The 23,497-nt window shown below is 45.8% G+C and overlaps 1 pseudogene; it reads left to right on the forward strand.

Annotated features, from left to right (window-relative positions):
• The first annotated feature begins 15 nt into the window (after positions 1 to 15).
• LOC132591245 (zinc finger protein 850-like) lies at positions 16 to 21,629 on the forward strand (annotated as a pseudogene).
• Positions 21,630 to 23,497: the final 1,868 nt, after the last annotated feature.

Consider the following 23,497-nt stretch of genomic DNA (forward strand, 5'->3'; position numbering starts at 1 on the left):
TTGCTGCTCAGAATTAAAAGCAAGATAGCTTAGGGAAAACAGCAATGTATTCAATTTACACTGAACTTTGCCAGGGTCCGGAAGCTTTCCCCCTGTCTTAACTGATTGACCAAAAGGTTCTCAGCGCATGATGGGCAAAACTCCATCATTACGTGGCCATTGGAGTTATAGGAATTCCATGTGTTAGGGAAACATTCTCTTGCTGGCCGAACTGGTGGCACAACTTAGAGCAATATGAAGGGGTGGTATATCTGTATTTAAGCTTAGGGAATGACCAGAACAGTGATGCAAGCAGTCCTCAGACTTGACTGGCAGGATTTCATGCCTCCAGGATTAAAAGCACAGGAGACTCAGCCAGGTTCTGGAAGCACCGTGGGTCGGCTCTGACCAGCTTTTAGAGCTGACAGTCAGGTGCAGGTGAAGCCCCTTGTTCCATTTTTGCACTTTGATGTCGGGCAGAATCGAAAGTCAACCCACGCAAGAGCATCTGATTTAGCTTCCTGTTGCTGAGGCCAAGTAGGGTAGATGTGCCACATATAACTAAACATCAGGCATTGCACTGGGTAGGGCAAGTGTTTGCAAAAAGAGGAGCAAGCGCCATAGATTCATCACTTAAATAATAAATGGCAGCTACGAACAAATGTGCAATGCTGAAGCACATAGAGCAGGCATCCCCAAACTTCGGCCCTCCAGATGTTTTGGACTACAATTCCCATCTTCCCCGACCACTGGTCCTGTTGGCTAGGGATCATGGGAGTTGTAGGCCAAAACATCTGGAGGGCCAAAGTTTGGGGATGCCTGACATAGAGACTACGTACAAAATAAACTGAGCATCTCTAAAGAGCTGGAAAGCTAAATTCAGAGCTCTTTGCTCTTTGAGCTGCTTTTTACACTCCAAACCACAACTGCTCAGGAAGTTAACGCGTCACCACTTCCTGGCTGCAAGAACAGAGAGGACAGGAAGTGAAGGGGGAGTGAAGGTCCTCCGTGGCTAAATTCCCTCGCTCCCACATCCCTTCCTGCCGTCAGAGAGGAGGCTGCTTTCTGCTCTCGCCTTTGCAAAAAGCTTCCTCGGTGCCCCTCCTGGAATCGGGTGAGTCTCCTTCCTCGGTGCCCCTCCTGGAATCGGGTGAGTCTCCTCTCTCTCTTCCCCTGAGGGTGCAATGGGGAGAAGGGGGTCCCAGGGGTGCAGGGAGGGTGCATGGGGGTCGCTGTTCAGATCATGCCTGATGGGGGGAGACCCCCCCCAAGTTAGGGAGCAGAGCAGGGCCGTCTTAAGCATATCCAGCGCGTGGTACAAAGATCCCTCCGGCGCCCCACCCCCCGTTTCCCAGAGTTGTCGACCTTATTTAAGGGGCGGGGAACCCCAAAGTTGTTGAAATTTTTTAGGAAAAGTTTCCCAGAGTAGTTGACTTTTTTTTAAGGGAGCTGACACCATGCGTACACATTATCTCTGCTTGGGAAAGGAAAACAGGAAACATAAACTTTGTTTAGTTGCTCGTTTATTAATATTGCACTTATTATTAAGTATACATCACCACCACATTTGTTCTAAAGGTTTATTTTTTTAACTGTACTGTGTTCCCATATTCTTTTCCCCCCAAGTTGCTTTACAATGGGATGCTATGTATATGATCTTGCTGCAAACTTCCCATACAACTTGCCAATACCAGTAAGCCTAGCCTTGCCACTCAGCCCAAAAGCTGCTCTTGTCTGATATCCCCCCCTCACTTTTAATATCTATCCAAAGGGCTGATCCATTTTATCTTGGGTAGGATTTGAAAAACTGCCAGCCATCAAAAGAAATCCAGCTCCTTCTCATTTTAACCCCTCACCCCTCCTGGGAAGAAGAAAAAGAAGAAAAGGGGGGGGGGCAGATGGAGAAGGTTATATTTATGCAGACACAGTTTCTCTCCAGCAAAGCCCTGATAGGTGGGGTGCCTTCTGTTACCTGTCCTTGTTGTTGTTTAGTCGCTTAGTCGTGTCCGACTCTTCGTGACCCCATGGACCACAGAACGCCAGGCACTCCTGTCCTCCACCGCCTCCCGCAGTTTGGCCAAACCCATGTTCGTAGCTTCGAGAACACTGTCCAACCATCTTGTCCTCTGTCGTCCCCTTCTCCTAGTGCCCTCCATCTTTCCCAACATCAAGGTCTTTTCCTGTTACCTGTCCTTACAGAACTCAATACCCCCCCCCCCCCGCCAAAGAAGTGTGTTCCCAATACTGCAACAAAGAATATTAAATAAGACAAATACATATCCTGGGTTTGCATCATGAGGCACATGCCAAAGCCCTCAACCCCAGCGGGGGGGGGGGGGGCGGCGGTCCCTGCTGAGCCCCAGAACCCTTACTCTTGCTGTGTCTTTGCCTGACTTCTCAAAGCAAGAGCAAGGGAAAGCAACTGGCTGCACTTGCTGCTTCAAGGCAGTGGTTCATATTGTGACGGCTCCTCCTTTTCTGCTGAACTCCGTCGGCCAGAGCTGGGAGGCAGAGTTGGGGCTGCGCACACAGCGCTCTCCTCTCTTGCCCGGTGGCTGTGCTGGCGACAGCGGTGGCTGCAGGAGCGCCTGCTTCTCCGCCTCCTCTTGCTGCTGCTTCCATCGGTGCTCGGAACCTCAGGGTCATAGAGCCCACATGGCGCAGCCAAAGGAGGCAGGGAGGAGAGGGGAGGGGGCGGCACGCAAGCCTGCCAACCAGCCAGCCAAGCGCCCACCCCCCAGATGAGCCAGCCAGGCACACGCACCTGGCTTGGCCCAGAAGACTGCCTCCCATTCCCCCCGCGCTCCAAGTTTACGCCCACCCTTCACTGTGGATGGCAGAGAGGAGGCGAATTGTCTGCACAGCCGGCCCACTGCCATAAACACAGTAAACCACGTTCCTGCCAGCCAAATTGGCGGGCGGGGTGGCATGACGTGCCAGGGTCCTGGAGCCGGCTGCCTCAGAGGCAGCGCTCACTTGATGTTCCTGGACCCCGCTGCTGGGCGCCCTTGCTGGGTGTTCGCCGTGGCGCAGGGCGCCACTAAACCAACAGGAAAAAGCGCCTGTGGAGCAGAGGGTCCAAGCCAGGGAGGGGACGAGTTCGCAGGAGGTCTGCAGCTCTGTTCTTCCTTGGGATCCAAATGCTGCCTTCCTTTTTGGGGAGGGGGCTTTGGGTCAAGTAAAATTGGGCATGCAAATAACCCCCCCTTCAGATCTAGGGTTAAGTCACATTTCTTAACAGAGGCTGTAGCCAGATGGGAACATTTGCATATGGGAAGAGCACAGGGAGAAGAAAAGCCCTTCTGCATCTACAGCAGCAAAACCGGACCATGTCCTCTGTCTCAGATGCAACAACACATGTCTCTCCCCTATTCAGGCTAAAAAAGTAGAGGAACTAATGTGAAAGCAAATTTCAGATCTATCCTTATGAAATGCTAAAGCAAGGATAAAAGACTCATTCTCCCAACATCATGGAGGGATTATCAGTCATTGAGTGGCTTGTACTACTAACATAAGATCCTTTTGGCTGACTGTAATACAATTCATACCATACTGATAGGTACTTGTAAAAGCTTCTGGAAAAAATATAGCAGAGAGTCTGTGGGTTTTGATAAACAAGAAATGGAAATTGGTGCCATCTCAAAAGAGGCTAGTTCTATCAAGCTACCCTAAGCCATTGGGCATCTTGTCACAAGAGGAGCGTAAAGCTCACCTCTGGAGTTTTTATGTTTTGTTTTTCCTTTGGGTGGGTTTTATTCAGCTGAATTCATTATTATTATTTTGCCTTCTCCACACGTGATTTTTTATTTTTATATACAATCTTTTCAACAGAAGATTTACAACCAAAATAAACCAGAATATAAGCAAGAACATGACTCACATATTTTCCTTTGTACCAAATTATTCTGAAATCTCATTTTCTATTCCTTAATATTAGTATCCTTCTTTTAACTCCTTGTTCTTCACCTCTTAAATCACATTTATATATTTAACAGATTTCCAGATGTTGCCCTTTACCTCCCTCCCCTCGACCCATTACTTCCCTTCACCCATGTGCGATCTTCTCTACATAATGTTATTTCTCGTTGTGTTAACTACCGTTTGTATCTCTTACTCCATATATGTTATAATATCATCTTATATTCTTGCGCATGTTGAACTCTAATCCCAACTCTTTCCATATATTCCTTTACACAGTTCCTTTACACTTTGTATATTTTTTGGTTAGAACAGCCTCTAATTGTTGCCAGTAATTTTGCCATCTCAGCAAATTAGCAAATTTTATAAGCTCTCCTCTGGAGCTTTTAAAGGGTCTATAGAGCACCTAGCAGCACAAAAGAGCACAACAGATTTAGGACTTGTGCAGGATCTATACTTTGATGGCTTCCATGCCATGGTGGGAGCCACATTTGGAGACTGGAGACTTGCAAAGATGGTGTATAAACACCAGGAATATTGAAGGAGGAGGGGTGTATTAGTCTCAAGATTATTCAAAAATGTGGCATCACTAGCTCCTCTGCTTCCACATACAGATTTGGTCCCCATGCAACCCCAGACAGAGGCAAATATGGCCACAACATCTGCCTGGCTTGCCATGAGAGAGCTCAAAGAGCGTCAACAGGGCTCTCCGTACAAAGCACCTAGCATGCGGGCACCTACATGTAATAGCTACTCGTCTATTTTCTGCCCGTGCTTTGGGGTTGCAGTTTTCAGGCTTGGGGACAGGACGGTGACTGGTTTTGGCACCAAGTTCTGTCAATTACCGGTATCCCCAATGAGTTCAATGGGATCTACTCTCAGGTCACTACTGTGCAGCCCATGCCAGCCCTACAAAGTGGGGTGAGGAGCAAACAGAGGAAATTTGAACCACTGGAAATGTTTAGAAATGGGGCTTCTGTTGGGGAGCGGCTGCCCCATTTGTGCTTCTCCAGGGGCAGCAGAATGTTTTGGGCAGGAGAATCCCTGCAGGGCCTCTGAGGCTCCCTTTGCTTCTTCCTCTCTCCCAGGACCTGGCAGCTTGTTTGGCTTCTCGACTCCTCAGGAAGGATGGAAGAGACGGATCCTGCAAAGCTAGCGAGGATGGAAGGGGGAAGATGGACGGTTGACCTGGTCAGGTTGTCTCCTGCATCCCTCCTCACAGCCTCTGAGCGTTCCCTCCCCAGGACCTTCAAGAGATCTGGTAAGTTCCAGGGGAGTAGAGATGGGGACATGGAGGGATGGAGCTGGAGAGGTATTGGGGCTTGCTCAGCTTGGGGATGGGAGGAGGCAGACAGGCGGATGGAGAAAAGAAGGGGAGCACCTTTTGGGGTTCCTCCACTTGTCTGCCTGCGCCGTTGTCATCTACAGGGAATTTGAGCTAGGAATACAGCACAGCCCCGCAATGAATTGGCAGCTCAAAATGTCTAAAACCAGTACCGTGATCTGGATGCCTTACCAATGTCAGACACCGACCTATCGCGCAGCTCTAGAAGCCACGACTCTTGAAAGTAACCTGATCCTGCATTGCAGATTGAACACAAATGAGGCCTCTGTGTGTTGCATTTTTCTTTTCTTTTTGGAGGAACTGTTTATTGCTTTTAAAAACAAGGATCATAGGACTAATAAGCGATACAAATATATAGACTCAGACTTCTCATGTCATTTGTATATCTCATAAACAGCAGAATAAATTTGCAGGAATATCTATAACATATGGTTCATCATTGGTGGTCAGTGTTCTGGGTTCATGAATTGGTATTAATTGAAACCAAAAAAGTGTAAACAGCAGAGAACAGAGAACATTCAACATTGCATAGCTGAATTCCTAGTCAGAAGCTCTTGTGGCTGTTGTGCTTAGATTAAGTGTGAGTAATAGTCATTTTCCCTCTTCTGTTACCGATTAAACAATACAGAGCTTGTCTCCTCATGAAAGTGGGAGGGGATTCAAAGTGAAGAAAGTGATTTACATATAAATATAAATTTAGACCAACCACATTGAGGTAACTGCTAATGGGGAGTATGCAGGCAAAGATGTTGCTGTTTCTTTCAAAGACGAGGCTTGGATGTTGCCGGATCCTGACCAGAGAGCTCTGCATAAGGAAATCAAGAAGGGGAATCGTGGGATCATGGACCCTCTCGGTAAAATTCCCGGTTAGATCATAACATGACCAACTTCCAAGAGACTGCAATCTACTTGCAGAATTAAAAACTGGGAGTGATCTACCCCCGGGTTTTTAGGGGTTCAGGTCAAAGTTGTTGAGCTTTTATTAGCAACTCACCAAAGGAGCACTGGGGGAGAAACTGTTAATATGAGTCCTATCCACTGGCGAGCTGGCAGATGTGAGCCAGGGCTGTGGTGAGACTGTATCTTTTCCCACACAGGAGAAAGGAAGTGCTTATCTCCTTATGCTCACGTGATACGTTACCCTGTACACTTTCTCTTTTGACTGAGCAAGATGCCTGTCGCTCACCGCTGCATCTCTCTCTTTGTAATAAAGTAGTTTAGCCTACTCAATGTGTGTTGTGCTTCATGTCAGAGGGCAATTGCAAATTGCTGCACTCCCAGACTAACCACCGGGTGTGCTCCGGAAAGCTGTCAGCTGGATGGGCCTAACAAAAACAGCCTCCAGCCTCAGTTTGTAAGCTCCGCCTTCTGTTCTCCAACAATGGACGGAGGGGCCGGAAGGGGGGCAGCGATCGACCGCGATTGATCAAAACCTTGCAGGGATCTACCAGTGGATCGTGATTGACCTGTTGGACATCCCTGCTCTATTTGGATGGAGACCAATAGCATCTGGGATTCTGACATCCAGACCGTCAACCCTGAATGGAGGGATATCAACTGTTTCCTCTGTGACTGTTCTTTGTCTAGTCATGCCTTTTTAAACACTGATCAGGCTTGTCTGAACCACCCAGACCTTCTTAAATGTGGGCTTCAGAGTTTTTAGGGAAGTTGAAGTAAGGGAAGTTTTTAGGGAAGTTGGAGATGGAGTGGATTCCTGACTTGAGCCAAACAAAATCTATCCCAGTAAAAGCCAAGCAATATGTCAGTTACTATCAGCCAACAAACACAGTGAAAACTATAGTAAAGCCTCACATCGAACTTTCTTCAGTTCTTCCTCTATCACAAGCATTCATTAACTTTGTTCAATAATGGATGTGAACCACATCCCGTTTGCTCTGAGTGGGGTTGGGGTCCGGGGCAGCAATGCAGAGTTAGCAAGACTTACACTAACATGACTGGGGGAGGGGTCAGGCGGTGGGTTTGATGGTTCTGTGTCTTCTGCACCCCAGTCACAGTATGCTGGCAGTGGCCCCCCACTGGTTTCAAGAGAGTCAGACGCCCGGCAGGCGTGCTCAAATGCTGGGGGGTCAAAGATGCCACACATTGACAATGACATTAAGTTAGACTTCAAGGATGTCATCTTGAGGCCAAAACGGAGCACTCTCAATCTTGCAGTGAGGTGGGGAAAATAACTTGGTTCAATAATCTGGACCTCCATTTCTTCCTGAGGCTCTAATTAGCTTCTCTCTTCATTGCAGATGATGATGAATTGGAAGGGAAGAACAAGGGGGACCACAACGGAATCCACATAGCGGGGAAGTCAGATAAATATTCAAAGTGTGGAGAAAACATCTGTCAGAGCTCCCAGTCCACCTCCCATCCAAGAAAGAGCTTCATTCGGAGGGATAGCCTCACTCCACACGAAAGAACTCACAGTAGAGAGAAATTGCATCACTGCAGAGAATGTGGGAAGAGCTTCAATCAGAAGTATAGTCTCACTTCCCATCAAAGAATTCATACAGGGGAGAAACCCTATCAGTGCTTGGAATGTGGAAAGAGCTTCAGAAAGAACTCCCAGCTCAGTTGCCATCAAAGAATTCATACAGGGGAGAAACCCTATCAGTGCTTCGAATGTGGAAAGAGCTTCAGAAAGGGAACCCATCTCGCTCTCCATCAAAGAATTCATATCGGGGAGAAACCCTTTCAGTGCTTTGAATGTGGAAAGAGCTTCAGATACAGCCAAACTCTCTATTCCCATCAAAGAATTCATACAGGGGAGAAACCCTTTCAGTGCTTTGAATGTGGAAAGAGCTTCAGATACAGCCAAACTCTCTATTCCCATAAAAGAATTCATACAGGGGAGAAACCCTATCAGTGCTTCGAATGTGGAAAGAGCTTCTGTGACAGTTACAGTCTCTCTTCCCATCAAAGAATTCATACAGGGGAGAAACCCTATCAGTGCTTTGAATGTGGAAAAAGCTTCAGTCACAGGCAAACTTTCACATACCATCAAAGAAGTCATACAGGAGAGAAACCCTATCAGTGCTTCGAATGTGGAAAGAGCTTCCGGGATGGGCCTCAGCTCAATAGCCATCAAAAAATTCATACAGGGGAGAAACCCTATCAGTGCTTGGATTGTGGAAAGAGCTTCAGTCAAAGCGCCCATCTCACTTCCCATCAACGAATTCATACAGGGGAGAAACCCTATCAATGCCTGGAATGTGGAAAGAGCTTCAGTCAAATCGCCCATCTCACTTCCCATCAAAGAATTCATACGGGGGAGAAACCCTATCAGTGCTTGGAATGTGGAAAGAGCTTCAGAAAGAACTCCCAGCTCAGTTGCCATCAAAGAATTCATACAGGGGAGAAACCCTATCAGTGCTTCGAATGTGGAAAGAGCTTCAGAAAGGGAACCCATCTCGCTCTCCATCAAAGAATTCATACCGGGGAGAAACCCTTTCAGTGCTTTGAATGTGGAAAGAGCTTCAGTCACAGTCAGAGTCTCACTCTCCATCAAAGAATTCATACCGGGGAAAAACCCTTTCAGTGCTTCGAATGTGGAAAGAGCTTCCGGGAGGGGACTAAGCTCAATAGCCATCGAAGAATTCATACAGGGTAGAAACCCTATCAGTGCTTTGAATGTGGAAAGAGCTTTCGTCAGAGTGGGGGTCTCACTTTGCATCAAAGAATTCATACCGGGGAGAAACCCTTTCAGTGCTTCGAATGTGGAAAGAGCTTCCGGGAGGGGACTAAGCTCAATAGCCATCGAAGAATTCATACAGGGGAGAAATCCTATCAGTGCTTGGATTGTGGAAAGAGCTTCAGTCAAATCGCCCATCTCACTTCCCATCAAAGAATTCATACAGAGGGAACACCAAAAAGGAAAAATAATAAAGCAAAAATTATTAAACAACCCTCACAAAACACAATTGTATAGAAAACAGAAAGGGTGGAAGAATAACTGAAATTACCCTTTATCACATTTGTATCATATATATCATATCACTCGTCAACACATAGAAAGGCAGGCTCCCCCAACTCTCCCCTGGGTGCCCCCCTCTTCTCCCCATCTCCCACCCTGAGAGATCCTTCCTTCCCTGAGTTCCTTGCAGGTCCCTCCCACCTCCAACTCTCCTCTTCCTATGTGTGTCCTCCTTATTTCAAAATAAAGGAATCTGAATATAAATTATACAAAAAGTAGATGAAAATAAATCTCCCATTCCCGTTTGAAAATCATCTCTAGCAACAATTATTCAGAATATGCACTCCAGAATAAACCCAACTGTATTTAGTATCCAGCCTTTTTCCTCCCTTTCAGCAAGATGACACTTTCCCTACATTTCCCTCCCTAGCCAAACTTTTAAATTGTAACCACTCAGACAGTTCAATATGACTCTAATAATGATAGTCTGTTAATCCACATTAGTATTTATCCAGTTCCTTGTTCAGTTTCTATAAAACCTTTTAAAAACCATTTCAACAAATTTCAGCCAAATCACAATCCAAAATTATTGTCTCTTAATGTTCATCCAATCCTGCTTCCTCTTAGGAAATCTTTGGACATCTTAATCCACTGGGGATTGGGAAGAAGGCATTTTAGTTCCCTTTCCTCATACGAGATCATAGCTTGCGTTGTTCACAGTTTCAGGAGTTGCATTGAATCCCCTTTTGCTGGCTGTACATTTTTCTCTGCCGATCATTCCCACACCAGCTCAGCACAACCTCGTCTTTCCGTGGAGCTCTTTCTCCTCCTGTTCTTCCCTCACCTGCTCAACACAACCTTCTGCATCTCCCAGTGACTCCTTTCCAATCTTTTTCTGGGTCTTCAGTGCCAAGGCGCTCCATGTGTGGATGGAGAACAGAGCTGCAGAAGCTTCTTTGGAGTGGATGCATCTGGTTCCCAATAAATCACACAGAGGCAAAGTTCATTGGCAAAAGAAGAACTTTCTACTACAGGTTTTTCAGCTTTGTAATTGAAAAAAAAAACTCCACAGACATGAAAGTAAGAAACAGAAACCAAATAACTGGAAATCTCAAAGAACTGGAAATCTCATGAAATACCAACAGTCGATGATTGGCAGATGAAGATGATGGAGTATATGGAATTGGCTGAGATGACCGGAAGAATCCGCAACCGGGGAGAAGAAGCGACAGAAGAATGGAAAGATTTTAAATTGTATTTTAAAAAAATATGCTAAAGTTATATATTAAGATCAGATTTAGCATATAAAGAAGCTGTGGAATTAGGGATTAAGTAAATTAGATAGAAGTATAATAATTTTAGAAAATGTTCTTAAAAATGTATTGAAAATTGCTAAATTTTAAATTGCAAGGAAGCGTAGTAGGTGGGAACCCGAGGAGGTCCCTATATATAATGTGAAAAGAAAAGGATTAGGTATTCAGATTTCTGTGGTTTTCTTTGTCTTTTCTTTCTTTCTTTATCTTTGTTTTATTCTGTATTGCTCTCTTTTTTATTATTGTAAATTTAATAAAAATGTAATAGGAAAAAAAAAAGAAACCAGCCCACTGAGCTCTCAGATTTATCTTTCTGGCTCAGTGCGACCTTCAGCTAACAAAATGCAAATCATATATCCAGCTGCCTCAGCAGAAAAGAACAGAACCTTCTGGAAGGAACCAGTATTTTCTGGTTTCTGCCCTCAAGACTTTAGCCATTACATTTTGTCCGCCAGAAAAAAAGATCTTTAGCTCCCTAGTTTCTGTGGCAACGCTTTATGGGATGTGGTTATTTGTTGGCACATTTGTATTTCAATCTTGATGGCAGAAAGTGAGGAGGAATTAAAGAACCTTTTAATGAGGGTGAAAGAGGAGAGCGCAAAATATAGTTGAAGCTCAACATCGAAAAAACTAAGATCATGGCCACTGGTTCCATCACCTCCTGGCAAATAGAAGGGGAAGAAATTGAGGCAGTGAGAGATTTTACTTTCTTGGGTTCCATGATCACTGCAGATTGTGACAGCAGTCACGAAATTAAAAGACGCCTGATTCTTAGGAGAAAAGCAATGACAAACCTAGACAGCATCTTAAAAAGCAGAGACATCACTTTGCCAACAAAGGTCCGTATAGTTAAAGCTATGGTTTTCTCAGTAGTGATGTATGGAAGTGAGAGCTGGACCATAAAGAAGGCTGATTGCCAAAGAATTGATGCTTTTGAATTATGGTGCTGGAGGAGACTCTTGAGAGTCCCATGCTTGGTCCCAGCTCATGCCCACCTAGCAGTTTGAAAGCACGTCAAAACAAGGAACATAGGAATAATAAATGATGCAAACATGTAGACCAAGTCTTCTCATGTCATTTGTATATAAAATAGCAGAATAAATTTGCTGTAATATCTGTAACATATGGTTCATCAATAGTGGTCGGTGTATGAGTTCTGGGTTCAAGATTACTTTAAACTGAAATAAAAAAGCGGAAACAGGAAAGAACAGAGAACATTAAACTCTTCTTCTTCTTTGGCGATCACTCGTATCGCACAGCCAAATGCCTGGTCAAGACCTCTTGTGGCCGCTGTGCTTAGGTGCTTAGTGTGAGTAATAGTCATTTTCCCTCTTCTGTCACCAATCAAACAATGCTGAAATGGCGAAACTTACAGTAAGCCTGGCCATTTTGGGGGGGGGATCCAACTGCCCCCAAACAATGGGGGGCATGAAGAGAAGGAAGGAGAAATGAAGGAGAAGCTGGAAGGGGGAGCAGCCAAGAGGGAAACTCAGGGGGAAAACTCCCTCAGGAAAGTGGGGCAAAGGAGAGGAGGAGGCCAAAGGGAATCTGAACAGGGATTGGCCAGCTGTCCAATGGAGAGGCTTCTGATTGGTCCAGCCCTGCTCTAGGGTGGGGAATGGGGTTAGATGTTTCTTGGGAGCCCAGTATAAACTTCCTTTCTGGCAGGAAACACAGGGAAAGGGAGGCAGGGATTCCTCTCGCGTTGAACTGGGAAGATTCCCAGAGGGAGGGGCCGCCCTGAGCAACCATGCGTCCCCTCCCCCCTTCCTGGGCTTCCCTTTCCTGCCTGTGGGGCTTTTCAAGGGGGGGGGTCTTCCACATCAGCCCCCCTCCCCCATCGCATGTGCATTTCATTCCTTGTATGGGACGCTTCCTCCTCTGTCTCTTTTCCTGGGATGAAAAGTGGCTGCAGAAGCATAAAAATCCACTTGAGGGGGGGATTATTTTCGGGAGGGGGAAAATCTCCTGGAAGGGGAGCCCCCCTCCATCACCCCCCATGGAGCCATTTCTGAGTACCTCCTGCCACTAGGCAGACTTTCGCCTCTTCTCCATCCCAGCCCTTCCTTGGGATCCAGGAGCCTGGAGGTACAATGTTGGGAGAGGGGGAGAGCCAAGGTAACCCCCCATGGCCAGCCCCCCCTCCCTTGCAGTTAATCTGGTTAGATGTGGGCTCCTTGGGGCAGAGTCCTTGGCACTGACAGAGGGAGGTAATGAAGGGGTGGCAGCCCTTTGAGCGCAGGCGCAGAAGCAGGAAAAACTGCAGGAAGGGAGAGGGAGGGGCGGGCTCGGTGCCTTCGGCTTTGCAAGGGTTAAAAGGAGCAGACCTGATTCCTAGAGAGGACAGGAAGTGAAGGGGGAGTGAAGGTCCTCCGTGGCTAAATTCCCTCCCTGCCACATCCCTTCCTGCCGGCAGAGAGGAGGCTGCTTTCTGCTCTCGCCTTTGCAAAAAGCTTCCTTGGTGCCCCTCCTGGAATCGGGTGAGTCTCCTCTCTCTTTTTCCCCCTGAGGGTGCCAAGGGGAGAAGGGAGTCGCAGGGGTGCAGGGAGGGTGCATGGGGGTCCCTGTTCAGATCATGCCTGGTGGGGGGGAGACCCCCAATTTAGGGAGCAGAGCAGGGCCGTCTTAAGCATATCCGGCGCCATGGTACAAGGATCCCTCCAGCGCCCCCCCCCCGTTTCCCAGGCTTGTAATCTTTTTTAAGGGGGGGACCCCAAAGTTGATGGAATTTTTTTAGGAAAGGTTTCCCGGAGTAGTTGACATTTTTGTAGGGAGCTGACACCATGCTTACACATTATCTCTGCTTGGGAAAAGAAAACAGGAAACATAAACAAACTTTTTTAGTTGCTCGTTTATTAACATTGCATTTATTATTAAGTATTACAACACCACCACATTTGTTCTAAAGGTTTATTTTTTTAACTGTACTGTGTTCCCATATTCTCCCCCCCCCCAAGTTGCTTTACAATGGGATGCTATGCATATGATCTTGCTGCAAACTTCCTATACAACTTGCCAATACCAGTAAGCCTAGCCTTGCCACTCAGCCCAAAAGCTGCTCTTGTCTGATATCCCCCCCCCCACTTTTAATATCTATCCAAAGGGCTGATCCATTTTATCTTAGGTAGGATTTGAAGAACTGCCCGCGATCAAAAGAAATCCAGCTCCTTCTCATTTTAACCCCTCACCCCTCCTGGGAAGAAGAAAAAGAAGAAAGGGGGGGCAGATGGAGAAGGTTATATTTATGCAGATCTTCAGACACATTTTCTCTCCAGCAAAGCCCTGATAGGTGGGGTGCCTTCTGTTACCTGTCCTTACAGAACTCAATAACACCCCCCCCCCCCGCCAAAGAAGCGTGTTCCCAATACTGCAACAAAGAATATTAAGTAAGACAACTACATATCCTGGGTTTGCATAATGAGGCACATGCCAAAGCCCTCAACCCCAGCAGGGGGGTCCCTGCTGAGCCCCAGAACCCACCATAGCTGCCAAGTCTCCCGTATTCCCCGGGAAACCCCTGTTTTTCCAGCCATTCCCAGCTGGAGAAATGGATTTTTTTGTTTTTCCCCGGTTTACTTACCGGCTGGGGGAGGCTCCGGAGTCTCTGGACATGTGCAGAAGCGATTTCTGGCGTGGCGGCCATTTTGGAACTGGGCAGAGCATGCTCAGAAGCGACTTTCGATGCTGCTCTGCCCAGTTCCAAAATGGCTGCAGCGCGACTTCTGGCACGGTGGCCATTTTGGAACTGGGCAGAGCATGCTCAGAAGCGACTTTCGATGCTGCTCTACCCAGTTCCAAAATGGCAGCAGCGCTACTTCCGGTCTGCCGGTCCCTTTTTTTCCCTGCAGGAACTTGGCAGGTATGGAACCCACTCGCTTACTCTTGCTGTGTCTTTGCCTGACTTCTCAAAGCAAGAGCAAGGGAAAGCAACTGGCTGCACTTGCTGCTTCAAGGCAGTGGTTCATATTGTGACGGCTCCTCCTGCTCCTCCTGTGCTGCTGAACTCCGTCAGCCAGAGCTGGGAAGCAGAGTTGGAGCGCCTGCTTCTCCGCCTCCTCTTGCTGCTGCTTCCATCGACGCTTGGAACCTCGGGGTCATAGAGCCCACACGGCGCAGCCAAAGGAGGCGGGGAGGGGAGGGGGCAGCACACAAGCCAGCCAGCCAGCCAAGCGCCCACGCCCCAGACGAGCCAGTCGGGCACACGCACCTGGCTTGGCCCAGAAGACCGCCTCCCATTCCCTCCGTGCTCCAAGTTTACGCCCGCCCTTCAATGCGGATGGCAGAGAGGAGGCAAATGGTCTGCACAGCCAGCCCACTGTCATAAACACAGCAAACCACATTCCTGCCAGCCAGATTGGCTGGCGGGGTGGCATGACGTGCCAGGCTCCTGGAGCTAGCTGCCTCAGTGGCAGTGCCTAACCGCCCCAAACACGAACAGCGCGCAGCTCTCTGGACACTGTTGCTGGGCGCCCCTGCTGGGTGTGTGCCGTGGCGCAGGGCCCCACTAAACCAAATGGAAAAGGCGCCTCTGAAGCAGAGGGTCCAAGCCAGGGAGGGGACGAGTTCACAGGGAGTCTGCAGCTCTGTTCTTCCTTGGGATCCAAATGCTGCCTTCCTTTTTGGGGAGGGGGCTTTGGGTCAAGGAAAATTGGGCATGCAAATAACCCCCCCTTCAGATCTAGGGTTAAGTCACATTTCTTAACAGAGGCTGTAGCCAGATGGGAACATTTGCACATGGGAAGAGCACAGGGAGAATAAAAGCCCTTCTGCATCTACAGCAGCAAAACTGGACCACTTCCTCTGTCTCAGATGCAACAACACATGTCTCTCCCCTATTCAGGCTAAAAAAGTAGAGGAACTAATGTGAAAGCAAATTTCAGATCTATCCTCATGAAATGCTAAAGCAAGGATAAAAGACTCCTTTTCCCAACATCATGGAGGGATTACCAGTCATTGAGTGGCTTGTACTACTAACATAAGATCCTTTTGGCTGACGGTAATAAAATTCATAGCATCCTGATAGGTACTTGTAAAAGCTTCTGGAAAAAATATAGCAGAGAGTCTGTGGGTTTTGATAAACAAGAAATGGAAATTGGTGCCATCTCAAAAGAGGCTAGTTCTATCAAGCTACCCTAAGCCATTGGGCATCTTGTCACAAGAGGAGTGTAAAGCTCACCTCTGGAGTTTTTATGTTTTGTTTTTCCTTTGGGTGGGTTTTAATCAGCTGAATTCATTATTATTATTTTGCCTTCTCCACACGTGATTTTTTATTTTTATATACAATCTTTTCAACAGAAGATTTACAACCAAAATAAACCAGAATATAAGTAAGAACATGACTCACATATTTTCCTTTGTACCAAATTATTCTGAAATCTCATTTTCTATTCCTTAATATTAGTATCCTTCTTTTAACTCCTTGTTCTTCACCTCTTAAATCACATTTATATGTTTAACAGATTTCCAGATGTTGCCCTTTACCTTCCTCCCCTCGACCCATTACTTCCCTTCACCCATGTGCAATCTTCTCTACATAATGTTATTTCTTGTTGTGTTAACTAACATTTGTATTTCTTATTCCATATATGTTATAATATCATCTTATATTCTTGCGCACTTTGAACTCCAATCCCAATTCTTTCCATGTACAGTATTCCTTTACACAGTTCCACTCTTTGTAGATATTTTGGTTAAAATTGTTGCCGTTAATTTTGCCATTTCAGCAAATTTGCAAATTTTATAAGTTCTCCTCTGGAGCCTTTAAAGGGTCTATAGAGCACCTAGCAGCACAACAGAGCACAAAAGAGTACAACAGATTTAGGACTTGTGCAGGATATATACTTTGACGGCTTCCATGCCATGGTGGGAGCCACATTTCGAGACATTTGCAAAGATGGTGTATAAACACAGGGAATATCAAAGGAGGAGGAGGGGTGTATTAGTATCAAGATTATTCAAGATTATTCAAAAATGTGGCATCACCAGCTCCTCTGCTTCCACATACAGATTTGGTCCCCATGCAACCCCAGACAGAGGCAAATATGGCCACAACATCTGCCTGGCTTGCAATGAGAGAGCTCAAGAGCGTCAACAGGGCTCTCTATACAAAGCACCTAGCATGGGGGCACCTACATGTAATAGCTACTTGTCTATTTTCTGCCCATGCTCTGGGGTTGCACTTTTCAGGCTTTGGGACAGGACGGTGACTGGTTTTGGCACCAAGTTCTGTCCATTATCCCCAATGAGTTCAATGGGATTTACTCTCAGGTCATTACTGTGCAGACCATGCCAGCCTTACAAAGTGGGGTGAGGAGGAAACAGAGGAAATTTGAACCACTGGAAATGTTTAGAAATGGGGCTTCTGTTGGGAAGGGGCTGCCCCGTTTGTGCTTCTCCAGGGGCAGCAGAATGTTTTGGGCAGGAGAATCCCCGCAGGGCCTCTGAGGCTCCCTTTGCTTCTTCCTCTCTCCCAGGACCCTGCAGCTTGTTTGGCTTCTCGACTCCTCAGGATGGATGAAAGAGACTGATCCTGTAAACCGAGCGAGGATGGAAGAGGGAAGATGGACGGTTGACCTGGTCAGGTTGTCTCCTGCATCCCTCCTCACAGCCTCTGAGCGTTCTCTCCCCGGGACCTCCAAGAGATCTGGTGAGTTCCAGGGGAGTGGAGATGGGGACATGGAGGGATGAAGCCGGAGAGGTTTTGGGGCTTGCTCAGCTTCGGGGTGGGAGGAGGCAGGCAGGCGGATGGAGATGGAGAAAGAGAGCACCTTTGGGGGCTCCACCACCTGTCTGCCTGCACCTTTGTCATCTACAGGGAATTTGAGCTAGGAATACAGCACAGCCCCGCAATGAATTGGCAGCTCAAAATGTCTAAAACCAGTACCGTGATCTGGATGCCTTACCAATGTCAGACACTGACCCATCACGCAGTTCTAGAAGCCACGACTCTTGAAAGTAACCTGATCCTGCATTGCAGATTGAACGCAGATGAGGCCTCTGTATGTTGCATTTTTCTTTTCTTTTTGGAGGAACTGTTTATTGCTTTTAAAAACAAGGATCATAGGACTAATAAGCGATACAAATATATAGACTCAGACTTCTCATGTCATTTGTATATCTCATAAACAGCAGAATAAATTTGCAGGAATATCTATAACATATGGTTCATCATTGGTGGTCAGTGTTCTGGGTTCATGAATTGGTATTAATTGAAACCAAAAAAGTGTAAACAGCAGAGAACAGAGAACATTCAACATTGCATAGCCGAATTCCTAGTCAGAAGCTCTTGTGGCTGTTGTGCTTAGATTAAGTGTGAGTAATAGTCATTTTCCCTCTTCTATTACCGATTAAACAATACAGAGCTTGTCTCCTCATGAAAATGAGGAGTGAAGAAAGTGAAGAAAGTGATTTACATATAAATATAAATTTAGACCAACCACATTGAGGTAACTGCTAATGGGGAGTATGCAGGCAAAGATGTTGCTGTTTCTTTCAAAGACGAGGCTTGGATGTTGCCGGATCCTGACCAGAGAGCTCTGCATAAGGAAATGAAGAAGGGGAATCGTGGGATCATGGACCTTCTCGGTAAAATTCCCGGTTAGATCATAACATGACCAACTTCCAAGAGACTGCAATCTACTTGCAGAATTAAAAATTGGGAGTTATCTACCCCCGGTTTTTTAGGGGTTCAGGTCAAAGTTGTTGAGCTTTTATTAGCAACTCACCAAAGGAGCACTGGGGGGGGGGGGAAACAGTTAATATGAGTCCTATCCACTGGCGAGCTGGCAGATGTGAGCCAGGTTAGTGGTGAGACTGTGTCTTTTCCCACACAGGAGAAAGGAAGTGCTTATCTCCTTATGCTCACGTGATACGTTACCCTGTACACTTTCTCTTTTGACTGAGCAAGATGCCTGTCGCTCATCGCTGCATCTCTCTCTTTGTAATAAAGTAGTTTAGCCTACTTAATGTGTGTTGTGCTTCATGTCGGAGGGCAATCGCAAATTGCTGCACTCCCGGACTAACAGCCAGGTGTGCTCCGGAAAGCTGTCAGCTGGACGGGCCTAACAAAAACAGCCTCCAGCCTCAGTTCGTAAGCTCCGCCTTCTGTTCTCCAACAATGGACGGAGGGGCCGGAAGGGGGGCAGCGATCGACCGCGATTGACCAAAGCCTTGCAGGGATCTACCAGTGGATCGTGATTGACCTGTTGGACATCCCTGCTCTATTTGGATGGAGACCAATAGCATCTGGGATTCTGACATGCAGACCGTCAACCCTGAATGGAGGGATATCAACTGTTTCCTCTGTGACTGTTCTTTGTCTATTCATGCCTTTTTAAACACTGATCAGGCGTGTCTGAACCACCCAGACCTTCTTAAATGTGGGCTTCAGAGTTTTTAGGGAAGTTGAAGTAAGGGAACTTTTTAGGGAAGTTGGAGATGGAGTGGATTCCTGACTTGAGCCAAACAAAATCTATCCCAGTAAAAGCCAAGCAATATGTCAGTTACTATCAGCCAACAAACACAGTGAAAACTATAGTAAAGCCTCACATCGAACTTTCTTCAGTTCTTCCTCTATCACAAGCATTCATTAACTTTGTTCAATAATGGATGTGAACCACATCCCGTTTGCTCTGAGTGGGGTTGGGGTCCGGGGCAGCAATGCAGAGTTAGCAAGACTTACACTAACATGACTGGGGGAGGGGTCAGGCGGTGGGTTTGATGGTTCTGTGTCTTCTGCACCCCAGTCACAGTATGCTGGCAGTGGCCCCCCACTGGTTTCAAGAGAGTCAGACGCCCGGCAGGCGTGCTCAAATGCTGGGGGGTCAAAGATGCCACACATTGACAATGACATTAAGTTAGACTTCAAGGATGTCATCTTGAGGCCAAAACGGAGCACTCTCAATCTTGCAGTGAGGTGGGGAAAATAACTTGGTTCAATAATCTGGACCTCCATTTCTTCCTGAGGCTCTAATTAGCTTCTCTCTTCATTGCAGATGATGATGAATTGGAAGGGAAGAACAAGGGGGACCACAACGGAATCCACATAGCGGGGAAGTCAGATAAATATTCAAAGTGTGGAGAAAACATCCGTCAGAGCTCCCAGTCCACCTCCCATCCAAGAAAGAGCTTCATTCGGAGGGATAGCCTCACTCCACACGAAAGAACTCACAGTAGAGAGAAATTGCATCACTGCAGAGAATGTGGGAAGAGCTTCAATCAGAAGTATAGTCTCACTTCCCATCAAAGAATTCATACAGGGGAGAAACCCTATCAGTGCTTTGAATGTGGGAAAAGCTTCAGGTTCAGCCAAACTTTCTATTCCCATCAAAGAAGTCATACAGGGGAGAAACCCTATCAGTGCTTGCAGTGTCGAAAGAGCTTCAGTCGGAAGGAACATCTCACTTCCCATCAAAGAATTCATACGGGGGAGAAACCCTATCAGTGCTTCGAATGTGGAAAGAGCTTCAGGCGGGGACACCATCTCACTTTCCATCAAAGAATTCATACGGGGGAAAAACCCTATCAGTGCTTCGAATGTGGAAAGAGCTTCAGCCAGGGAAACCATCTCACTTTCCATCAAAGAATTCATACAGGGGAGAAACCCTATCAGTGCTTCGAATGTGGAAAGAGCTTCAGCCAGGGAGCCCAACTCACTGCCCATCAAAGAATTCATACTGGGGAGAAACCCTTTCAGTGCTTTGAATGTGGAAAGAGTTTCAGCCAGGGAAACCATCTCACTTCCCATCGAAGAATTCATACAGGGGAGAAACCCTATCAGTGCTTCAGTTGTGGAAAGGACTTCTGTGACAGTTCCATGCTCTCTTCCCATCAAAGAATTCATACAGGGGAGAAACCCTATCAGTGCTTGGAATGTGGGAAGAGCTTCAATTGGAAGAAAAGTCTGACTTCCCATCAAAGAATTCATACAGAAGGAAAGTGAAAAAGGAAAAGTAATATAGCAAAAATTATTAAACAACCCTTACAAAACACAATTGTATAGAAAACAGAAAGGGTGGAAGAATATCTGAAATTACCCTTTGTCACATTTGTATCATATATATCATATCACTGGTCAGCACATAGAAAGGCAGGCTCCCCCACCACTCCCCTGGGTGTCCCCTTCTTCTCCCTGTCTCCCACCCTGAGAGATCCTTCCTTCCCTGAGTTCCTTGCAGGTCCCTCCCACCTCCAACTCTCCTCTTCCTATGTGTGTCCTCCTTAATTCAAAATAAAGGAATCTTAACATAAATAATACAAAAAGTAGACGGAAAGGAATCTCCCATTCCCATCTGAAAATCATCTCTAGCAACAATTATTCAGAATATGCACTCCAGAATAAACCCAACTGTATTAAGTATCCAGCCTTTTTCTTCCCTTTCAGCAAGATGACACTTTCCCTACATTTCCCTCCCTAGCCAAACTTTTAAATTTTAACCACTCAGACAGTTCAATATTACTCTAATAATGATAGTCTCTTAATCCACATTAGTATTTCTCCAGTTTCTCCGTCCAGTTTCTATAAAGCCTTTTAAAAAACCATTTCAACAAATTTCAGCCAAATCACAATCCAAAATTATTGTCTCTTAATGTTCATCCAATCCTGCTTCCTCTTCGTTCTTCTTTTCCTAATCTTTGGACATTTTAATCCACTGGGGATGGGGAAGAAGGCATCTTAGTTCCCTTTCCTCATAGGAGATCATAGCTTGCGTTGTTCACAGTTTCAGGAGTTGCACTGCATCCCCTTCTGCTGGCTGTACATTTTTCTCTGCCGATCATTCCCACACAAACCATACACTACCGTAACTGGCTATAATAAATGTATAAACTAATACAGAATGAGTACAAAAATTCTTATTATTATATACACAAAAGCAAACTATGTCAAAGGCGAGGGTACAGTCCCAAAACTTAAAGTGTTAATGGAGATTGCAGTCCAAACAAATAAGACATTGGAGGAGTACCCAAAGAGAAGAGGCGCAGCAGGCGCAGACCAGACGTTCGTGGGTTCACTGGCAGGAGGGCGTGGTGGGCCCAAGTCCAAGAAATGGTAGCGAATGTGTCCACCGGTGCCAGGCTCAGCACACAGGTACCGTCCATAGGAAAAGGAAAGACAAGGTTCCCGGGTACATCCCTGTTTCGCCCAAAATGGGCTTCTTCAGCTGCACCTCTTCTCTTTGGGTACTCCTCCAATGTCTTATTTGTTTGGACTGCAATCTCCATTAACACTTTAAGTTTTGGGACTGTACCCTCGCCTTTGACATAGTTTGCTTTTGTGTATATAATAATAAGAATTTTTGTACTCATTCTGTATTAGTTTATACATTTATTATAGCCAGTTACGGTAGTGTATGGTTTGAAGGTATTCGTAACTGTGGTCTATGTTGTAGCTTGATCATTCCCACACAAGCTCAGCCCAACCTCGTCTTTCCGTGGAGCTCTTTCTCCTCCTGTTCTTCCCTCACCTGCTCAACACAACCTTCTGCGTCTCCCAGTGACTCCATTCCAACGACTCCCAGCTTATGACCCACACATTCCCCAAGGTCTCTTTTTCTGGGTCTTCAGTGCCAAGGCGCTCCATGTCTGGATGGAGAGCAGAGCTGCAGAAGCTTCTTTGGAGTGGATGCATCTGGTTCCCAATAAATCACACAGAGGCAAAGTTCATTGGCAAAAGAAGAACTTTCTACTACAGGTTTTTCAGCTTTGTAATCGAACAAAACTTCAGGAAACTTGGCAGACATGAAAGTAAGAAACAGAAACCAAAGAACTGGAAATCTCAAAGAACTGGAAATCTCATGACCAACAGTCGATGATTGGCAGATGAAGATGATGGAGTATATGGAATTGCCTGAGATGACCGGAAGAATCCGCAACCGGGGAGAAGAAGCGACAGAAGAAGAATGGAAAGATTTTAAATTGTATTTTTTTAAAAATGCTAAAGTTATATATTAAGATCAGATTTAGGATATAAAGAAGCTGTGGAATTAGGGATTAAGTAAATTAGATAGAAGTATAATAATTTTAGAAAATGTTCTTAAAAATGTATTGAAAATTGCTAAATTTTAAATTGCAAGGAAGCGTAGTAGGTGGGAACCCGAGGAGGTCCCTATATATAATGTGAAAAGAAAAGGATTAGGTATTTAGATTTCTGTGGTTTTCTTTGTCTTTTCTTTCTTTCTTTATCTTTGTTTTATTCTGTATTGCTGTCTTTTTTATTATTGTAAATTTAATAAAAATGTAATAGGAAAAAAAAGAAACCAGCCCACTGAGCTCTCAGATTTATCTTTCTGGCTCAGTGCGACCTTCAGCTAACAAAATGCAAATCATATATCCAGCTGCCTCAGCAGAAAAGAACAGAACCTTCTGGAAGGAACCAGTATTTTCTGGTTTCTGCCCTCAAAACTTTAGCCATTACATTTTGTCCGCCAGAAAAAAAGATCTTTAGCTCCCTAGTTTCTGTGGCAACTCTTTATGGGATGTGGTTATTTACTGGCACATTTGTATTTCAATCTTGATGGCAGAAAGTGAGAAGGAATTAAAGAACCTTTTAATGAGGGTGAAAGAGGAAAGCGCAAAATATAGCTGAAGCTCAACATAAAAAAAACTAAGATCATGGCCACTGGTCCCATCACCTCCTGGCAAATAGAAGGGGAAGAAATGGAGGCAGTGAGAGGTTTTACTTTCTTGGGTTCCATGATCACTGCAGATGGTGACAGCAGTCACGAAATTAAAAGACGCCTGCTTCTTAGGAGAAAAGCAATGACAAACCTAGACAGCATCTTAAAAAGCAGAGACATCACATAGGAATAATAAATGATGCAAACATGTAGACCAAGTCTTCTCATGTCATTTGTATATAAAATAGCAGAATAAATTTGCTGGAATATCTATAATGTATGGTTCATCAATAGTGGTCAGTGTATGAGTTCTGGGTTCATGAATTACTTTAAACTGAAATAAAAAAAGGGGAAACAGGAAAGAACAGAGAACATTCAACTCTTCTTATTCTTTGGCGATCACTCG

Source organism: Zootoca vivipara, chromosome 2 (genome assembly GCF_963506605.1).
Source record: "Zootoca vivipara chromosome 2, rZooViv1.1, whole genome shotgun sequence".
Lineage (NCBI taxonomy): Eukaryota > Metazoa > Chordata > Lepidosauria > Squamata > Lacertidae > Zootoca > Zootoca vivipara.